The sequence below is a fragment of the Miniopterus natalensis genome, chromosome 9, assembly GCF_054644295.1.
Source record: "Miniopterus natalensis isolate mMinNat1 chromosome 9, mMinNat1.hap1, whole genome shotgun sequence".
NCBI classification, from domain to species: Eukaryota; Metazoa; Chordata; class Mammalia; order Chiroptera; family Miniopteridae; genus Miniopterus; species Miniopterus natalensis.
In genome coordinates, this window is record NC_142089.1 from 6,560,317 (window position 1) to 6,579,949 (window position 19,633).

At 41.6% G+C, this 19,633-nt stretch overlaps 1 protein-coding gene and 1 long non-coding RNA gene across 3 annotated transcripts in view; one reads left to right on the plus strand and one right to left on the minus strand.

Annotated features, from left to right (window-relative positions):
* Positions 1-1,287: 1,287 nt before the first annotated feature.
* On the minus strand, positions 1,288-5,679 carry LOC148092335 (uncharacterized). Its single transcript, XR_015715002.1, has 2 exons — positions 5,607-5,679; positions 1,288-4,822 (listed from the first exon to the last, which is right to left on the minus strand). It is a non-coding gene; the product is annotated as an uncharacterized LOC148092335 (long non-coding RNA).
* The window catches only part of RERE (arginine-glutamic acid dipeptide repeats), a 345,910-nt gene continuing 331,823 nt past the window's right edge, over positions 5,547-19,633 (plus strand). For both annotated transcript variants that reach the window (XM_087820126.1, XM_087820131.1), the window contains exon 1: positions 5,547-5,637. The gene's annotated coding sequence lies outside the window, so the exon portion shown is untranslated. The remainder of the gene's footprint in view (positions 5,638-19,633) is intronic.

The window sequence follows — 19,633 nt, forward strand, 5'->3', positions numbered from 1 at the left end:
CGCCCGGAGTCCCTTTGTGATCAATGCCAGTTTTCTTTGTTCACTATTTAGACAAAATAGGGTTTGTGGATCATTTTTAACTCCCCATAATTATGCCTTTATTCTCCCTGGAAAACCATACCTTTCCTCCAACGTAAACCAAAGTAACTTACCAATAGATGTGGAGGAAGTGTTTATCTTGAAATGCAGCTCCCCCCAGGGTGGAATTTGCTGGCTCTTTGGCTCGCTCAGCTAACAGTGGACAGCTGTTTATAACAGGGACTGTGGAATAGCACGTCTCAGGGAGATAGCAGACAAAGGACTGCTAATGAACAAACTTGGAATTGGGCCAGGCCAATGAAAATCAGCATCTCCTCCCCTTAATTCTTTCACAAAGCCCTATGAGACTTTTCAAGAACCACAAGTGGTCAGAAGTCAGATGCTGGATTTAGATCTCACCCAGAAAATGCCCTAGTGTCCTTGGACAGCAAGCTGTAGCATTGGCTGGCTACATGTGACTCAGAGAAGAGCGTCACTCCACTGGATCTGATGTGGTTCAGTGGAACAGAGTTTCCTTGAAATCTGTTACTGGTAAACAGACCCACTTCTGCTTTGGTGGAAAGAAAATTCATTGGAGTCTGGAGTTGAATCAAGAACCTTGGTTGCTAACCACAATTACTCATGTCCAAACAATGGAAAAAGGTTTCTGATTTATGATCCTTTTTTTGGGAAAAGCTGTTTCACTTTTGTATGTGTTTGCATGTGTGATGTGGCCTCCTGTAATAAGCCCAATAATCACCCATTCTCCATTCCAATTCAGGGCCAGGACTTTGAGAAAGGCTATCAAAGGTACTTACTTGGCCTGAGGGAAAAGACTGAAGAGGGAGAATTCTGATTTACAACGTTTTGTAAAGCGAAAACCCACTGTGGGTAAATGCAAGGTGAGCTGTGAGCAGGGAGCGGACAGACCCCTCACTCAGGCGCAGCGGCAGGTAGTTGCCCCTCATTATTGGCCTGCCTTGGCACTACACAAACTCGGAAGGCAGTGTCAAAGAAAGCGCCCAGGGACAAGCTGCAGTTTGTTATCAGGCTTCATAAAGCATCCCAGTTCTCTTGAAGAGATTTTTTTTAGAGGGAAAGGAAAGGACAAAGCTAGAGAAACATCGATGGCCGCCTCCCGTGTGCGCCCAGACTGGGGGATTGACCCTGAAACCCTTTTGGTGAATGGGACGAAGCTCCAAGCAACTGAGCCGCCCGGCCGGGGCTTGAGTATTTCTGGTGAATTATGGAGACCAGTTGCCAGCCATGTTTAAAGAACTTAAATTTATTTAATTATGAAAATTATACATGCTTCATATGAAGAGAAAAAAAAAAAAAATCAAACAAACCAGTCAACAGAAGTAAAAAGTCAGTCTCCGGCTCCCTCTCCATTCCACGCCCAGTGACTAACTGTAAACATCCTCCCAGTGCAGTGCTTCTAGACATTTTTAAACCGCATACAAATCTGTCCTTTTGAAAATACAAACAGGCCCCGGCTGGTGTGGCTCAGTTGGTTGGAGCACTGTCCAGGGCACCGAAGGGTCACAGGTTGATTTCCAGTCAGGGTACATGCCCAGGGTTGCAGGTTCAATCCCAAGTTGGGGCTCGAAACCTACCGATGTTTCTCCTCTCACATTGATGTTTCTCTTCCCTCCCTCTCCCTTCTTCTCTCTAAACACACACATACAAATAAAATAAAATACAAGTAGAATTATACTTTACGTAATTGTTGTGTGACTTGCTTTTTTCCACTTAACTCTGAACCCTGGTTGTCATTCCCTACCAATTCAGATTGCCTGAATTATTTTTGAATGCTGTCAACTATTCCATTGTATGTTTGTAGCATAATTTATTTAAGTTTTAGTATATTTATGCAAGATTATTTGTAAAATGGCTTTCTAGAATTGCTGGCCCAAAGGGTACGGCTATTTAACGTTTTCACAGATAGTGCCAAATTGAGTTCTAAAAAATGGTCAGATTATATGTTTCACCAACAATGCATCAGGGTGCCTGTTTTCTCACATCCCCATCAATACTGAATATTATGAAGTAAAAAAAAATGATAATGAGAGATGATTTTAATTTGCATTTATTTCATTATGATTATATTGTGTTAAGGAAGTTAGCCCTTTAAGTGTTGAAAATATTTTCCTTCTGTTTGCCTGTTTCTTGCATTGCTTTGTTGTTTTTCATGCCTCACAGAGATGTAAAATATTTACGCAGTAAAATTTATTGGTGTTTTTCCTTTATGGCTTCTGGGTTTCCTGTCATGCTTGGACAGAACATCCTCAATCATGATTTGAAAAAGTTTTAGTATTCCTTTAATGCTTCTATGGTTTCATTTAAAAAATCATAAAATATCTGACATATACAAAAGAATAAGCATAATCTTTTTAAAAAAAATCCTCACCCAAGGATATTTTTCCCATTGCTTTTCGGAGAGTGGAAGGGAGAGAGAGAGAGAAAAAAGAAAACATCGTCCTTGGCTGGAAATGAACCCTGGACCCTTCAGCCTGCAGGCTGATGCTCTAACCACTGAGCCAAACTGGCCAGGGCAAAGAACAAGCATAACCTGTATGTAGGTTAAAGAGAACAATAATAAAATAAAAACTAGTAAACTCAGCCTAACAAATAGTGGTTTAGTGGTTTCAGTTTTTACATTTAAAAATACCCATCTATAATTTTGGGGAGAGTTTAGGAATAATAGGAATCTATTTTTTAAAAAACGTTCTGCATTGCTTGTATTTTCCTATATAGCTATCTGGCTGTCACATCAGTTATTAAAGAATCCCTCTTTCCTCCTGGCTTCTTTTAAATAATGGTATTACATTTCTGATGGGACCTCTGTATAACAAATAAAATCACTTCTACCTGTAGTAAGATACATAAAATAACAAAAGTCCTTCCTGATGTTTCCAGATTCAATAACCAAAGTCATCCCCATTTTCTAAAGTTTGCTGAAAAGGGAAAACTTGCTAATTTCATAATGGAAAAACAACCCATCCGACCTCTTTTACCTTAAGCAAGTTATTTAACTTCTCTAAGACCTATTTCTTGACCTTTAAAATGGAGATAATGACAACACACGTCATGAGCTATTGTCAGGACTAAATGGGCTAAGGGATACAACATGCTTGGCCTGGAGCTTGGGACTTAAAAGCTTTCAATCAATGGTTTCACAGTTGTTGTTATTACGACGTATTATTATTACCTTATCAGCCTCTCAGATGCTCTGAGGGAAGGCTATATGTACTCTCTGGCTGGACCACAACTCTTGCGTGGGATTGTCAAAGTTTGCTAATTTTATGGCCAACTACCATACCATTATGCTTTGCAACTACGTGGAATTTTGACATTTCTAAATCTACACTGTTATAAATGAAAAGGATCCTAATACTAGAGTAAATGTAGTTTCCTGATCTTGAGAGCCCCTCTCTTCACTGCTGAATGACCGTGCAGGGTCCACAGGCATCATCTTGGAAGCAATGTCCATTCACCCACCACAGACTGAACCTTGATTAGAAATACTGCTTCTGTAAATGTAGATTTTGATGGAAACCGAAGCCATCCGATACACTTTACCCCTCATTATTTCCAAACTGATGTAGAATAGTTTCATCCATGTCTAGGATATTGAGAGCTGTTTATTGAATCTATTATGCTGTAAAATTCAGTCCTCACATTATTAGGTATATAAGGCAGTATTAATCAGTCTTCCCATTTCATAGCTGAAGGAATTGCAGCAGACAGGATTTTTCTTGCTTAAAGCTACTCGGGGGTGGGCGGAGATAGAAGAGGGTATAGGCGTGATAACTGGTGATGGAAGACAACTTGATTTTGGGTGGTGAGCACACAATACAATATGAGGATGATGCATTATAGAACCGTACACTTGAAACCTTTTACTTAAATAAAATAAAATTTTATTAACCAATGTCACCCCAATAAATTCAATAAAATTCTTTTAAAAAGTCACTCAGAAAGGTCACGGGACAACTAACGTTTTAGATCTCTTGGGTCACAGTCCAATAATATCTGCTGGTTAAATCATTCCTAAAAGAAACGGTTGGATGTGAAATTATAATCTGAATAGATATTCCAAAGAGAAAAATGATCCCTTTATTTGAAAAAGATGAGTGAGTTATTCTATGCTCTGTTCTATGCCTTAATTATTCTATTATATACAGGTCTGAACCCCTCCTGGAAAAGTGTAGGGCAGAGGGACGCCAACAAGCATTTACAGTGTATTAACAAACAATAACGTTGATGATTCACTCTGGATTCACGCCAGGGTCCGTGAAAGGGCTCCGTAAACACGATACGCATTTCAAAAACTGCTAAACGTAATTAAAATTCCCAACCCCCTCAATCCTGTAAATGACATTAAATGGAACAGGAGCATTTGGCCTGCCCCTCACTCCCCTAACAGCATCCCACGGAGGCCCTGTGACTTGTCAAGTCTTTCGGAAAACGGGACGGACCCCAATATTTCTCGAAGAAAAACGGGGATCTTTAGATTTTTCTTTCTTTGGATTTTTTTTCCGGACTTACGGCAGAGCTGCGCACACCGCTCTCTCTCTAAAATCCCCTCTGCCGGTGGTTCTAGTCCCTTCTTTATTCCCCGATGAGACTTTGCAGGCTTTTCTTCTTATTCTTTGCCAATTTCGTTTTTCTCTTTCTTAATCTTTGGCCATGGATTGATTTTGAAAACGATGATGCTCAGCAGAATTTCCAGAGTCCTTCGGCGCATTGTTCGAACCCGCTCCGGTTTCCCCCCCGGGATAGGAATCCGAGCCTTAGGTGGCTGAAAAGGCAGACTGTGACCCCGGTAATAACGGGAGCACCCGGACTCCGGCCCACCCCGCCCCCGGGACCTACCCGCCGCGGCCCCGGCCCCGCACAAAGACACGCGGGGCGCGGAGCCCAGCCCACCGCCCGGCCGCCTCCCGGAGCGCGCGCTCCGGCCGGGACCGCGAGAAGTCCCGCCTCCTCCGCTCGCTCTCCGTCTCCCATTGGCCCAGCCTCGGCGCGCGTCACACCCAATAACCAGGCGCGATACTGCGAGGTGGGCGGCGGGGTCGGTGCAGCAACCCCGCCGCGGTTCGGCCTCCATCGCTGAGGCGCCGCTGCTCCCAGAGACGCTCGCGAGCCTCCCCCCCGCGCTCCCAGCTTCGTCTTCCTCCCGCACGCCCGAGACGCTCGCCCGGCTCGGGTCTCGCCCCCCGCCTCGCCTCCGCCTCCCCTCGCTCGCCTCCCACATCGTCTCTGCCTCATTTTTCTCTCCTAGTTGAGGAGGGAAGAAAAAAAAAAAAAAAATCACCCTCTTCCTCAGGGAGCCCCCTCGCCCTCCTCAGAAAAACAAAAACCAGACATGATCTTGGGCTCTCGCTCCTGAAGGACCGGCCGAGCGCGGAGCGGGGCGGCTGGTGGACACCGCGCGGAAGGTCACGGGAGGGAAGCCCCTACAGCCCCGCCTCCGTCCCCGCGGCCGGCCGCTCCTCGGCCCGAGCCCGGCGGCCCCCAGCCCCGCGGGCCTCCCGCCGCGTCCCCCCCTCCCCCCCACTTTCCCGGGAGCCGGCCGAACACACCTCCATTGATGGTGTAGCGCCTCCGGGGAAGGTAAGTCTCCAAGTTGCCCGCGCGTGGCGTCGGCTTGCTTTTCTGGCCCCCGGTGCGGGGCGCGGGGCGTGGGGAGGGCGAGGAGGTGGGCGTGGGGCGGGCGTGGGGTGGGCGTGGAATCCGGGTCCCGGGCGAGCCCGAGAGCGAGGGCCGGGCGGCGCGGCGCTCGGCGGGGCCGGGGCCGCGGGGCCCGCTCCGGGCAGGTGACTGACTGTCCGGCTCGCCGGCCGGCCCCGCTCGCCCCTCGCCGCCGGCTCTCGCTCCGGCTTCACTTGCCTGGGGCTGAACTAGTTGCTGTGACTCGACGCCCGGCCGAGCTGAGGAGCGGCGGCGCGGCCGGGCGCTGGAACGGCCCGTTTCTCGCCCGTGTGTGTGGGTTTGGGGGTCTGGAGGGCGGACTTTCCCGAAAGTACTGATTTTTTTTCACGTTGGGAGAAGATGATTCCGCTCTTTGTGTCGCCCCCACCTCTAGTTCTCTGGTTCCTGAATTCTGAAACCCCAAATCCCGTGCAGCAGCAGCAGAATCGGGGTTCTGCCCTCGGCAAGAGAGCGGCTTTTTTTTTTTTTTTTTTTTTTTTTTTAAGGGTTTGGAAAGAAGAGAAGTAGTTTTACATAGATGGTGTGTGTGGGGAGGGGGCAAGTATCGTAGGTTTCCTTTGAAAACCGGTTGCTGGAGAAGTTGTTGAAAGGAAAACAAAATGATTCATTGTTGAATTGTCATTTGTCCCCCCTCTGCCTCTTTTTGCCAAGGTTTTGCTTACAGTTTTTTTTTTCTGGATTAGAGACTTCAAACATTGATGTGAGCAAAATGTGTCCTTGAGAAACTGGGTGCCTTAAACGTTCCAGTATGTGTTGCTATTTTAAGGTACATTTAGAAAGTAGTTTTGTATGAATCCTGAAATAGCTTTCTCCAAAGCAATTTTTTTTAAAAAAAAAAAAACACACAAAAAGGTAACTAGTGAAAAGGGGGCATTTGGTGAATTACAAAACAGACATTTTTTAATGTAACACACATCCGTGCATCCCCTGCCTAGATTTGAAATGGCTTTGATAATTGCTTTCCATTTAAAGAGAGACCTTTTTGTCTGGTGTACACAGGATTCTTTAGTCTCAGTCTGTTGGGGGAGGGGAGAGAGGCTGGATCTATACGATAATAAAAATCATCTTTGGGTAGCTGTTTCCTTCCCTGGATTTGCTTGCTGAGTTCATTCCACCGTGAATTATGTACCAGTTTTGGTTTCGATGGCCTAGGCTGGATAGAAAGCTGGCTGCCAGCTCTCCCTGTTGTTGTTGAGGTGGAAGGGAAAAGAGGCAGAAGCGCACACACACACACACACATACACACACACAATGCCAGGCTGAGGGCTCATTGTTCTTCATACACACATTCATTCTCTCTCTCATATTTGGGACTAGGTTTGCACAGACAACACACAGCTCTTTTTGGGAGAGAGGAGAGAAGATGGGGGAAGGGTGGGTGCATTTCTTTCTCAGCTTTCTTTCACCCAACTCATGTCTGGCCTTTTTTTTTTTTTTTGCAACCTTGTAAGAGGCAGAAGAGTACCTTGGAAACTAAAGGACACTCAAAAACATGTTCAGACTCCTCCACCTTCATTTCTTCCCTTTGCAAACCTGGTTTCTGCTGCTCTTTCTTTTTGTGTGTGTGTGTATGTAAAGATCAAATCTCTCTTTATAAAATGTCGTGGCCTGGTAGCCAGCTTTTGCATTCCTCCTGGCCTCTGACTTTGTTGGGGACAGTGATTTGTTCAGTGGACTCATTTATTGTAGTGAATGGGACCAGGGTCATCTTTTCTAGGCAGAAGTACATTGTCTCAGTTAAGGTTGAGATCGTCTTTGAGGTTAATATTTAGCAAAGTGTGTGTGGGTGTTTTGACATATTAGTGGTCGGAGGGTTTGATAGGCTTGCTGGCTATTGAGCCGTCAGTGTGTTTTGTTTTATAAATAGGGGTTATAAGACAAGGTCTGGTTTTCTGCCTTTGGGGCTAGTGTAGTAGCTTCCTTAAACACTGGACAGGGAATAGGCTAAGAGAGTCCACCTGGGGTAAACCCAGCTCTGGGCCAAGGATGGAGGTTGGTGTGTGTACTGATGGGTTGCAGAACAGCACTTTCTGCTGGTTAATTGCTTTGAAGGATACAGACGAAGAGGACTGGGAAGGGGAAAGGGAGTGAGGGCTGAGGCCTAATGATTTTCTTTTGAACACAGTTGTAGTGCTTTTCTGCAAATGCCGCTTCCCTGAGCTGCTAATACAGATGCCCTTTGACAGGCACGGTTCCATGGAGGCTTTTTACGTTATTGGCTGTGTCTTGACATTAATTTGTTCTATTATCAGAAGTATTTACACATTGTGACTTGTAAGGACTCTTTTGAACTGATATGCTTATGTCTTTTATGAGAAATTTAGTTTGTCTTGAAATATTAAACAAAGTAGGAATTTAATTTGCATTTTGGTGTGGGAAACTGTATATACATTAGCAGTCTTTAAAAAGTTTTCAATATCATTAATAAAAAGTCAAATAGACCTTCCCTATAGAAAAGAAAAATTCTAGCACTGGACCCAAGAGTTTCCTCTGGGATTTAACAGAGGGAGGGTGTGTGGAAGTGGGGTGAGGCAGGTAGAAGGTGGAGGGGTTAGGGGGGAGTCCACTAAAATCAGCACTTTTGCTTGTGTAATGGTGTTGCATTGCAATAGTGTTGTTTTCAATAGTCATGTAAACATAAATACAATTGTCTGATAGAATGACTTACTCTGTGGATTAGATTTAAAAATTAGAGGTAAGAGAAAATGTGAAACTAGGGTGCACATAGATTAACAGAGGCTAAGTTCCTGCTCAAAGGCTTCTGAACCAAGGTGTAGTTTCAGAGATAATCTTCTTGATAGATGCCTTGAAGGGTTTTTATTATCACACATCTTTTCCCATCTCAATTGTTTTAATGTAATAAACTGTGAGAGAGGTTTGTAGTGGCAGGGAGAACTCAGTATAGAATAAATACCCTCTGTTTCAGACTGGGTACTCATAGGAATGTGATTTCTGACTCACTTTGCTTTCAAAACTTAGAGCAGATCTCTAAAGTTGTATATCCTTTACAATGAAATATGAACAGTTGAAATGTATTATTTATTCAGTAGGAATAGAGTCAGGCAATTTCAATCCAACATCGTCTCTGCCAGTGTTTTGTTTCAAGGTAACTAGAGTAACTAGAACCCATTCACAACAAAAAGGTAATCCAAATCAAGAAATATGTGCACCAGTTATTTTTTCAACTTTGACTTATTGGTCAGTCAGAAAGTTTTTAAAAGGTGAGATAGTAACCACTGTTAGGTCCTGCAATAATCGTATGTAATATTGGCCAGAAATATGCCAGTTGCTGTAAATACACACACAAGAATAAGACCTGTGCCATTCTAAAAACCAGTGTATGTTGACTATTACTGTGGATTTAGTGAGCACCTATTACATTTAAAATTAGTTTTGAATCTTTAACATCTTGTTCAAATCTCAGTAATCATAAAAACATTTAAGTATTAAAATGAGTTATATATACGAAGTTCTTTTGGGAATTGTGTGCTTTCCTGCTAACTGCTTTTGGCAGCTTCTTTTGCAGTTGATTTAAAGGTTAAGATAGCAGAAAATTCAGATGTTTAAGTGAGTCATTAGTGTCACAAGGCTGTGAACTTCATTACACATACTTGCACATCCTGAAACAATGTGCTATTGTCTTACATAATCAGTTTCTGATAATGCTGTGCTCTGGTTGATCATAGGGGTTTTCAACAACCAGGAATTCCTCTTGAATCATAATTAAGTGATTGTTAATTATTAGTATCTTGGTAATTATTCCAAATTTATAGCTTTGCTTGTCCTGTTTAAACGTGACTTTAGTGAGCCTGGTGGCTTGTGCTTGGTTTCCTATCTGAGTTTTAGTGTTTCTTAAATAATGAAGAGAAATGAGCATTTATGTGTTAGAAATTTTAAGATTGCTTAAGCCATTTTAATGAATATTTGATCACAACTCAAGAATTCCCAAATACTAAATATTTACTAGGTTGGAGTTTTGGTTGGAATTGTGATTTGTATAACTAACTTGGTATGCCAAGCAATGTAAGATGTAGCACGTGTCTGTATATTAGGTAACTAGGTCAGATAGGAGGGCTCATATAAGAACTTTTTTTGTAAAGTGAACTCTTTGTACCAGTGTAAAATTGTTATTTTTATTTCGTAAAATTTGCCAGTATATCATCAACCATAAGCAGTGTATTTAACTGTGAAAATTTTCCTTACATGGTTAAATTACAAAATGATATGACCTCTAATTTATAGAGCTCTTGGTATTTGAGGAATCCTCACCGCCTATTTGTCTTGGGCTTTTGCATCAGAAGTTGAAGCCATGGGTTAGGCCCTAATTTTAAAGTAGTTATACATGAGATTTATAAGGGTTTTGGTTAGGCTTTGGCTCCAAGAACAGAAAGTCTCCCAAGTCATCTCAGGTATTGGGGAAAAGTGGAACAGAAATGTAAACCTTGAAAGTCAGGCCTCACATAAAAACAAGAACCCCAGGTTCAGCTGGGCCTCATGGATACTGGAATACTTACGGGATCCCACCCAGCTTTAGTGACCAGATTACCTTGTTTCCTCCTTAGCAGGAAGAATTTGTTGAGCCATACCCTAGTGCCAGGGCTTGTGTATGGTTGTCCAGCTTGTGTGTAGCATAAGGACATCACTCTAAAGGGGACAGTATTTACATTGTGGGCCTAGACCAACCCGAAAGAGAGCTTGTGAGCAAGCATGGCCATGCAGCATCTCTAGAGTCCTGGAGCAGCAGGGGAGAACTATTCCTATAAAAACCCAATCCAGCACACAGCCCCACGCACACTCAGCAGAGTGTGCACATACACATTCACAAACACCACCTATGCATTTCCATCAGGCTCCCAGAGGTCTGATTCCTGTCCCTGTTACTACTTCTGGAAGTGGGGATGGGGGAGAGTGGTGGTGGCACTTAACGTATGAGGTGAATACAGTCCAGGGGGAGTGTGAGCAGGTGAGAATGTGGGCGTCTGCATGCAAGAATTCAGAGAAGCTGCCTGGGGAGGCTCTAGAAACCTTGCCCTCTCTGGGCAGAATCTGGCTACACTTGGGAGTTGTATCCAGTTGGGAGTTTGATTCCTCATGGGACATGTAGGCTCTGGCCACTGACTTAAAAAGATGTTTGATATATGAAAACATCATTCAGGTGAATTTAAGTGGAATGCCCTTTATTAAACCCAGAGCCTGTGTTCCTCCTGCCCCCTCATTCCTCTTTCCCTCCCCTCTCCCTTCTTTATGTGTGGGTCACTGAATGTGATGAGGTTGCATCATCAATCTGCGACCCTGGTCTCTCTGGCAGGGCCACCACAGAAGGCTGTTCAGATTGGACAATAATATACTAACTTAAGTTTTTCCCTGACAGGGCTGGCCCACCTAATCCTCTGCTATTCACTCCACTGTTTTATCTCCTAAGGTTTCTTTGTATCTTTATGTTCCTGCTTCCACTTCCACTCCTAAGGACTCTTTATGCCTTTTATTAACACTTGCCAAGAGAGAAGATCAGATGGGTCCTTAGTTATGATCACTGTTGGTTAAGGTTTTGGGGGCACACCAGCTCTTAAGCTACCTACCAGCCTTCCAGATGGCCGGTTGCTCACCCTTTCAAGCCAGCTCTCGAGGTACACAGTAGGAGCGGAGGGGTTGACACATTCTAAGCCATGGCCTGTGGGAAGGGAATTTCTTTTCTTCTCTTATATCCTATTATGCTTTTCCAATCTTCATTCTTCCTGACATCTGGTGTGTGCTTTTGATAGCTTATCTAATAGTTTATTTTGCTTTGAGAAATTCTACATAGTCATAACTGGTAGTTATCTCTTTTAGGTGAGATCATTTTATTACATTTATCTTGTTCTTTTATTTTCTGTGAATCTATCCACCTACCTGTCTACCAATCTGCCTACCCAAGTCAATGTATCCCAAACTCTATTCATAGCATACTAATACGCTGCAAGTATTTTAAGTGTTCTGAGGTCAAATTAATTTTAATACACATTAGCACCTGAAAGCCTCAGAAATGTCCTGTAAAATATAGAGGGCATTTTGTATGTTTGTTTGTTTGCTTGTTTTTTTCCCTTCCCCAAAGAATACTATGACCTTCTTACAGAAACTAATATTCTGTAGACAGTTTGTGAAACACATGTAAAATGAACCCTTTCTTAATCAAGTGGCTTGTCCCTTTCTCCTTAATAATGAAGCTCTAAGTGTTAGTATTATAATGTTTTGCTGCTGTGTACTATATTTCTTCAAGCAAGTTTCATACTCCGGTACTTCAGGGGTACAAAATGACTGCTTTTCCCACCTTATGCATATGTCATTTGGAGTTATTTTTGATCGTTGCATTCATTATCCCTCATTCCATTTTCAGTTGAGTCAATCAAATCAATATTTTCCTTTTTCACCCCACACCAGTAGCTATGCTCTTAATTCAGGGTTTAATCGTTTCACTTTTCGATACCTATAGTCAACTCTATAGGCACTGGCAAGAATCTTTTAACAAATAAAAGCAAAAACAAGCATTTAACAGTGTAGTTCAGTTGAGGTAAGCCTTACAGGCATGTAAAGATGAAGAGAACAGCCTTCTAGGAATTACTTTTTCTGCTGGCCATTGGTAGACAAATACCTGCTAGAAGATAAAGATAAATGTTTTAGAGACACAAAATACCATGGAGTGCCCTGGCCTTTGTGGCTCAGTAGATAGAGCATTGGCCTATCTGCCAAAGGGTCTCGGGTTCGATTTCCGGCCAAGGGCACATACCTTGGTTGTGGGTTTGCTCCCCACCCCCTGGTTGGGGCGGGTGTAGGAGACAGTCAGTCGATGCGTCTCTCTCACGTTGATGTTTCTCTCTCTCCCCCTCTTCCCTTCTATTCTCTCTGAAAAGCAATGGAAAAAATATCCTCAGGTGAGGATTAACAAAAAGCCCCCTAAAACCCCCCACAAAAAATACCATGGAGTTGTTTCAGTTATGCATTGCTGCATAACAGGTTACCTCAAAGCTTAATGACAACACAGTAAACATTTATCTCATGATTTCTGTGGTCAGTAGTTTGGGAGTGGCTTGGCTGAGAGGTTCTGGCTCAGAGGTCTCTCTTGAGATTGCAGTCAAGATGTCAGCTGGGGCTGCAGACATCTGAAGACATGATTGGGGCTGGAGGCTGTGCTCTCAGATGGCTTACTCACTTGGCTGTGGGCAGAAGGCTCACAGTTGCTTGTCACATGGACCTCTCCATATGATTATTTGAGTGACCTCATGACGTGGCATTTGGCTTCCCTCAGTACAAGTGATGAGAGAGAGAAGCCTTTTATGACTTAGTTTCAGAAATGACACACTGTCACTTTCACTTTTTCAATTAGTTAGAATCAAGTCACTAAGTCCATCCCAAATGTGCAAAGGGAAGGGAATTAAGATTTACCTCTTGAAGGAGGAATATCAAAGAATTTGAACCACAGTGGTTCAAAACAGAGATATAGAAGATTAAAAAAAGTGTTTTTCCTTTTGATTAGTAATCTTTAAGCAATCCTTTACTTTAACTGGAGGGTAATTTCTGGTTCTTTAGAGGAGAGTAACTTGACCAAAACCTGACATTATTATTCATCTTTTCCCTGTACTGTTATTGAGATGTCATTTATTTCCTACTTTATTCCTGTTCTTACATCAGATCTAATCTATTTCAATTAAAACTGCTTAGAACATACTACCCTAAGTTTTTTTAGTTTGGCCACTCTTACTTCCTTCCAGTTAAGTACCTTTTTTTTGGTTCTTTAACCTTCTCACTCATTTTATCACTTTGTGTCTTGTATAAATGTTTACTTGCATTTGTATCTTAGTATTAATTCTATTCTTTCCATTAGATAGTAAACCCCTTGAAGGCAGATTCTGCAACCTCAGGTTCATTGCTGTTTTGTAAACTCCAGAAGGGTAGAGACCACATCTGCTTTGGTCACTTTAATTGCACAAGTATACAGTGTGCACTTGTGTAATTGTCGTAAATAAATTTACTTTGAATGCCACAGATTATTTTTGTCATCTTAGACCGAAAGTTATGAATGTGGTATAAAGTTGTAGTGTCTAAGGACGTTTTAAAACCTTGTGTTAAGAAATTGATCGTAGTGATTGCCTTTTAAGGAGACGTACGAACTAGGGCACTGGGGAGGAGGAGAAGATTCGGAGAGAGGGATCCTTACCTTTCACGCTTCTATGGTTGGTCATATGTAAATATTACCTAATTAAAATGAATGCATAAGAAAGTCTGTGCTTTTTTATTTTTAGATTATTGCCATTCGTTTTCTTATAAGTTTTAGTGAAATATCAGTTTAATTTATATATGAAATGGGGCATACAGAATAACCAAGTCAGATTGTGTGCCCTCGATGAATTTTTTCACTAATGGGACTGAGACATTTATCCAGTTGAGCACTAGATAGGGGAAAGTGTCTCTAGAGATGATGATGATGATACTGTGGTTTAAGAAGAGAATTAGCCCTAGCTGGTGGCTCAGTTGGATGGAGCGTCATCCGGTACACCAAAAAGGTTGTGGTTTCCATTCCTTCTCAGGGCACATACCTAGGTTTCAGGTTTGGTGGGGGCATGTACCGAAGGCTGCCGATAGATGTTTCTCCCTCACATCGATGTTTTTCTCTCTCTCTCTCTCCCCCTAAAAAACAAACAAACAAAAAAACAATAAAAACATATCCTTAGGTGAGGATTAAAAAAAATTAAAAAAGAAAGAAAGAGAATTAAGTTTGGCTGGGGCATTAGGGAAGATTTGCTGTAGGAGGAGGTGCTTAACCTGTGTTTTGAAGGATTGGCAGGATTGGACATGTGATAAGTAGCTAAGAGGATTTCAGACAGGAAATTGGAGCAAAGGCAGAGATGTTGGAAAGCATGGAAAATGGTCAGTACAGTTCTTTTGCTGCTTCTATGCTGAGGATTATTAAATTGTTTCAGTTTCCTTTTTTCAAAAAAATTCTTTTAAATGTTCTGTAGAAGGTGCAGGCAGACATAGTTCTTTCAACTTAGGTAATTTATATTTGAAGCTGTTGCTGGTAGCTGTTCAAACCAAATTGTAAGAGCATTTTGAAGAGGAATTCTTTGGGCTGATATCTCAAAGGAAGGAGACTGGTTTGGCTGGAACCATACATAGAGCACTGGAAAAACAGGTGGGGTCATAGCATGGAGAGATGTGACATGAGGATATGACTTTGAGAGCTTGAAATTATAATTATAAAATTAGTATATACTCATAATCACATTCATACTGTCTTAAAAGAGTAACCCCCACTTCCCAATATGCTTCTACACATTTCCTATGCACTTAGAAGCATGTATGTAGACACTATACATACTCTCTTGAATTTTGCTTTTTACTTAATATTTCAAGCCCATATTTTTCAAGCCAGTACCTATAGTTATACTAGTTATACCTCAGGTCTTTTTTTTTTTAACCAACTGCATAGTGGGACATTGTGTGGATGTATACTTTAATTTCCTGTTGATGGACAGTTGGTTCTGATTCTTTTTTCTTTTTTTAAATTCTTTGAACCTGTACAGTTGTATAGGTATATCTGTACAGCAAATTATTAGAAGTGGAATTGCTGTATCAATAAGTATGTGCATTTTTAATTTTGAAAGCTGTTAAATAGCTTGCCCTCCAAGATGTGCCAGTGTACAAAGCGTGTTTAGATTTCCATGTCTCCTCATCAGCTCTGGGTATTATGAAAGTTTTTCATCTTTGCTAACCTTACAGGTGAAGAGTGTACAATATCTTAATTTGCATTTCTTCAGCTATGAGTGAAGTTGATGTTCTTTTTATATATCAGAATTTTAAAGTGCACATTTTGTGATCTCTCAGTAATAGAGCCAGGTGGTTTATATGTTATACGTAGTACTTCTTTCTAAGTACCATTTATTTATTTAGTTATTTAAAAAAACCAGGTTTATTGAGATATAACTTATATAATAAAATTTTCCCTTTTAAAGTATATAATTTGTGGGTTTTAGTCATTTATTTTAAAATTGAGTGCTAACCATTGCTTTATTATTTGCTGTAAATAACTATCAAGCTGAACTATAGGTCCTCTTCTTCTTCTTCTTTTTTTTTAATATATCTTTATTGATTTCAGAGAGAGAAAGGGAGATGGAGAGAGAGATAGAAACATCAATGATGAGAGAGTCATTGATTGGCTACCTCCTGCATGTCCCCGACTGGGGATTGAACCCACAACCTGGGCATGTGCCCTGACCGGGAATTGAACCTCGATCTCCTGGATCCTAGGATGATGCTCAACTGCTGAGCCATGCTGGCCGGGTTGGGCTCCTCTTCTTTCTTTCCAAGCTCTTTGGCCTGTTGGGTCCAATATATGAAATGGGAAATGCAGCTTTTCCTGTTAGTTTTCCAGTCTGTGGGCCTCTCTTACCAGTCGCAGTCCGGCTAGCTGGATTCTGAAATGGAATTATGCATGACAACTGCTTTGGAATCTCAGTGCTTTGGTACTGTTGGGCAGTGATTTCTTTTAAATAACTTATAGTTGAAACTGATTTCCAACTGCTAGAGGTGATACAAACTTTTCTACTTTTTCTAAAAATTTTAATTACAAAAAGGCTTCTGAGGAAAAACAATTTAAAAAATGTGGTAAGTATTTAAAAGTAGTTGTTTTTTGTTTTTTTAAAATATATCTTTATTGATTTCAGAGAGAGGAAAGGAGGGCGAGAGAGAGAGATAGAAACATCAATGCTGAGAGAGACATCGATCGGCTGCCTAGCCCGCAACCTGGGCATGTGCCCTGACCGGGAATCGAACCCCGATCTCCTGGATCCTAGGTCGATGCTCAACTGCTGAGCCATGCCCTGCCGGGCAGTTTTTCTTTTTTATAGATGGGTTATTCAACTCCTTTGTTAGTGCTCTGGTCATTTGTTATTTCAGAGATTTCTTAATATCTACTAAAGTTGTGTGTGTGTGTATGTGTGTTTATAAGAAGATGATAACATTACTTCACTTTACGAACAGTAATGATCGGGTCTGTGCGTGTTTCTGTTAGGATTCACAAGTCAGATGTTTTAGTGGGGAGAAAAGCATAATGATCATTTGTTAGACTGAGTTTTTGAGTAAACTCTTGCAGTCCTCTAGCATTGGCTTGCATCTAATAGGGTCCCCAGCAGCTCCTGGCCCAGTCTGGGACCCTTATCTGTATGGTGGTTCCACGTGGGAAAAGATGTTGGCAGAGGCTTATACTAGATGATTTTCTTTTGATAGACCCAAATGTTTCATTCTTTCCCTTTGATGTTGTAAAGTAATACTTTAAACATTTAGTTTCCTGTTCTTCTTTTAAATACATCTTTATTGATTTCAGAGAGAGGAAAGGAGAGGGAGAGAGAGAGAGAAACTTTGATGAGAGGAACCATTGATCAGCTGCCTCCTGCACGCCCCCTACTGGGGATTGAGCCCGAAACCCTGGCATCTGCCCTGACCGGGAATCAAACTAGTGATCATCTCTTGGTTCATGGGTCGATGCAAAATCACTTAGCTACACTGGCCGGGCATGGAAATTTATTTTTGGTTGGTTTGGTTTTAGTCTTGTAAATTACAGTGTCTCCTCTTTTTTACCTCCTTGACATCTCTTTTCTTGTTACCAATTATTTTTTAATTTTTTAACTTTTTAGGGTTTTTTCCTATTGTAAAATCCCTTGGTTTTTGGGCTGTAGTTTTGAGTAAAGTGGACTTTTCCTTGGACTTTTAAAAAAAAAAAAAAAATCTTTATTGATTTCAGAGAGAGGAAGGGAGAGGGAGATAGAAACATCAATGATGAGAGAGTCATTGATCGGCTGCCTCCTGCACGCCCCTTACTGGGGACTGCGCCCACAACCTGGGCATGTGCCCTGACTGGGAATCAAATCACAATCTCCTGGATCCTAGGTCGATGCTCAACCTCTGAGCCATGCTGGTCGGGCTTCCTTGGACTTTTAATTAGATTTTCTTTTTCTTTAGCTCTTCATAGGGTGATTGAAGAAAATGCTGACTGATATTTGAGTCAGTTGCATGAATACTTAGGATGAGACTAATGTGAGCATTGAGTGGCTTGAATATAGCATTTAGATCAGCTTGTGGATGTTTCCATTTCTACTCGCTTGAGGGCCGTTTCCTGGCTTAGAGGCACTGTCCTAAAAAAAACCAAAAAACACAAACCACAAACCAAAATAAAGTTCTTGTGAAGTGCCCTGCTTGCTTAGCTGTCAGATGGGGAGGGACTGTAGTACATAAACTGAAATTAAAAAAAAGATGTGGAAATACTTTGAAAATGCAAACATACTCTACAAATCTGAAGTACTTTAGTTATATTTTTCTCAGGAACTCAGGGCTATTGCAGCCAACAACCCTTAATCTAGCCATATTTATCCCCTGTAATGTTGCCTAGAGAAATCCACTGTTTTCTTGATGTATTTCTTACACCAACACTACATGCAGATGTATGTGTTCCAGATATTTTTGTGCAGAAACTACTAAGTGCTCATTAAGTGTTCAACTGTAGTAGAGAACTGTTGTTTTGTTCTTAGGTGTTTTGTCATAAAATAAAGACTTTTGTTTTCATTTTATGACACGAGACATCAAAAAGGCATTTTTATGATAGTGATAATGCATGGCCTTTTTCTTCTCTTTTAAGAAATTCGGCAATTTTTAAACCCCAGAAATCTGTAAACATACTTTTTTTTGTGTGTGGAAAAATGTGATGGGGATGACATCAGTATGTCTTTGTTTGAGCTAGGAATAAGAAGAGCAGGTAGGAGTTTTTCCAGGAACTCTTCATAAAACGCTATGGAGGGAGCTAGATTTCAGGCCATTTCTCTCAGATTGCTTATTCAGGAATGAATCTCTGAAGCTTTTTTGCTTTCTGGGAGTTAAAGATTAATCTGTAATTAAAACAGTTAATATGGTGTTTTTTGTTTTTTTTTTAAACTGTCCTGAATCAGAGGGGAGTTGTCTGGGTAAGTGCCTTTTCCCATGAAGGGCTCATATAATTTATATAATTTCCTCATTTGGTTTGGATATTTGGGGTAATTTCTCCTCTTAAAAATCAAATTCTGTAGGAAGTGGCCATATTCGTATCATTCTCTTAGAAGAATACAGCTGTGCAAAGTCCTTGCATCCCCCATTTCCATTTTGCTCGGGTCTTGCCTGCCTTCTTGCAGTTTTCTAGGATGCCAGTTGCCAGCCTTGCTGATGTGGGGCTGGTTTTGAAATCCAAGCATCTTTTGAGGATATCAAAGGACTGTAGAGGATGGAAATGTTAAGGTTGGAAAATGCTTACACAGTACCACATGCTGTTGATATGCTTACTTTAGTGATTTATGATCTTTGGAAATAGGCCTTTGATATAGCTGTCATCAAGGTGGGCCTTGGCCCAGTCTGTACATTGCCCTGAAATGATTCAGTTTAAGATCCCAATATAAAAATAGGCCTGTGCTTCTCTGATGTACTCTCTTCCCCCACCCTTCACAGCTTCTTTAAACCTTGAAATTGAGAAAAAAAATGCTAGGTGTAAGACACCACTAAAAATAATCTAACATCTGGGGGAGGAGCACTAAAGAATTGAATGTTGCTAAAGCACCAAGGAGGAAGGAGTTTAACCTATTTTGAGCTCATATGTGAACCTGAAAACTCCAATGACACTGAGTTGGCATAGCTGCATTTTTTGAGGTTTGGCTTTATTTATTTATTTTTTGTTTAAAATATTACAGATGTCCCTTTTTCTCCCCAATGTCCTGTTCCACCCCGTCCCATCCCCCTCCCCAGGTTTGGCTTTATTTTAGATGCAGTGACAGTTGTCTTTGTTTTAGGAGGCGATTGTCTAGGAGTAGCTATGTGCACCCGTGACACTGTCTCACAGTCACTGTGG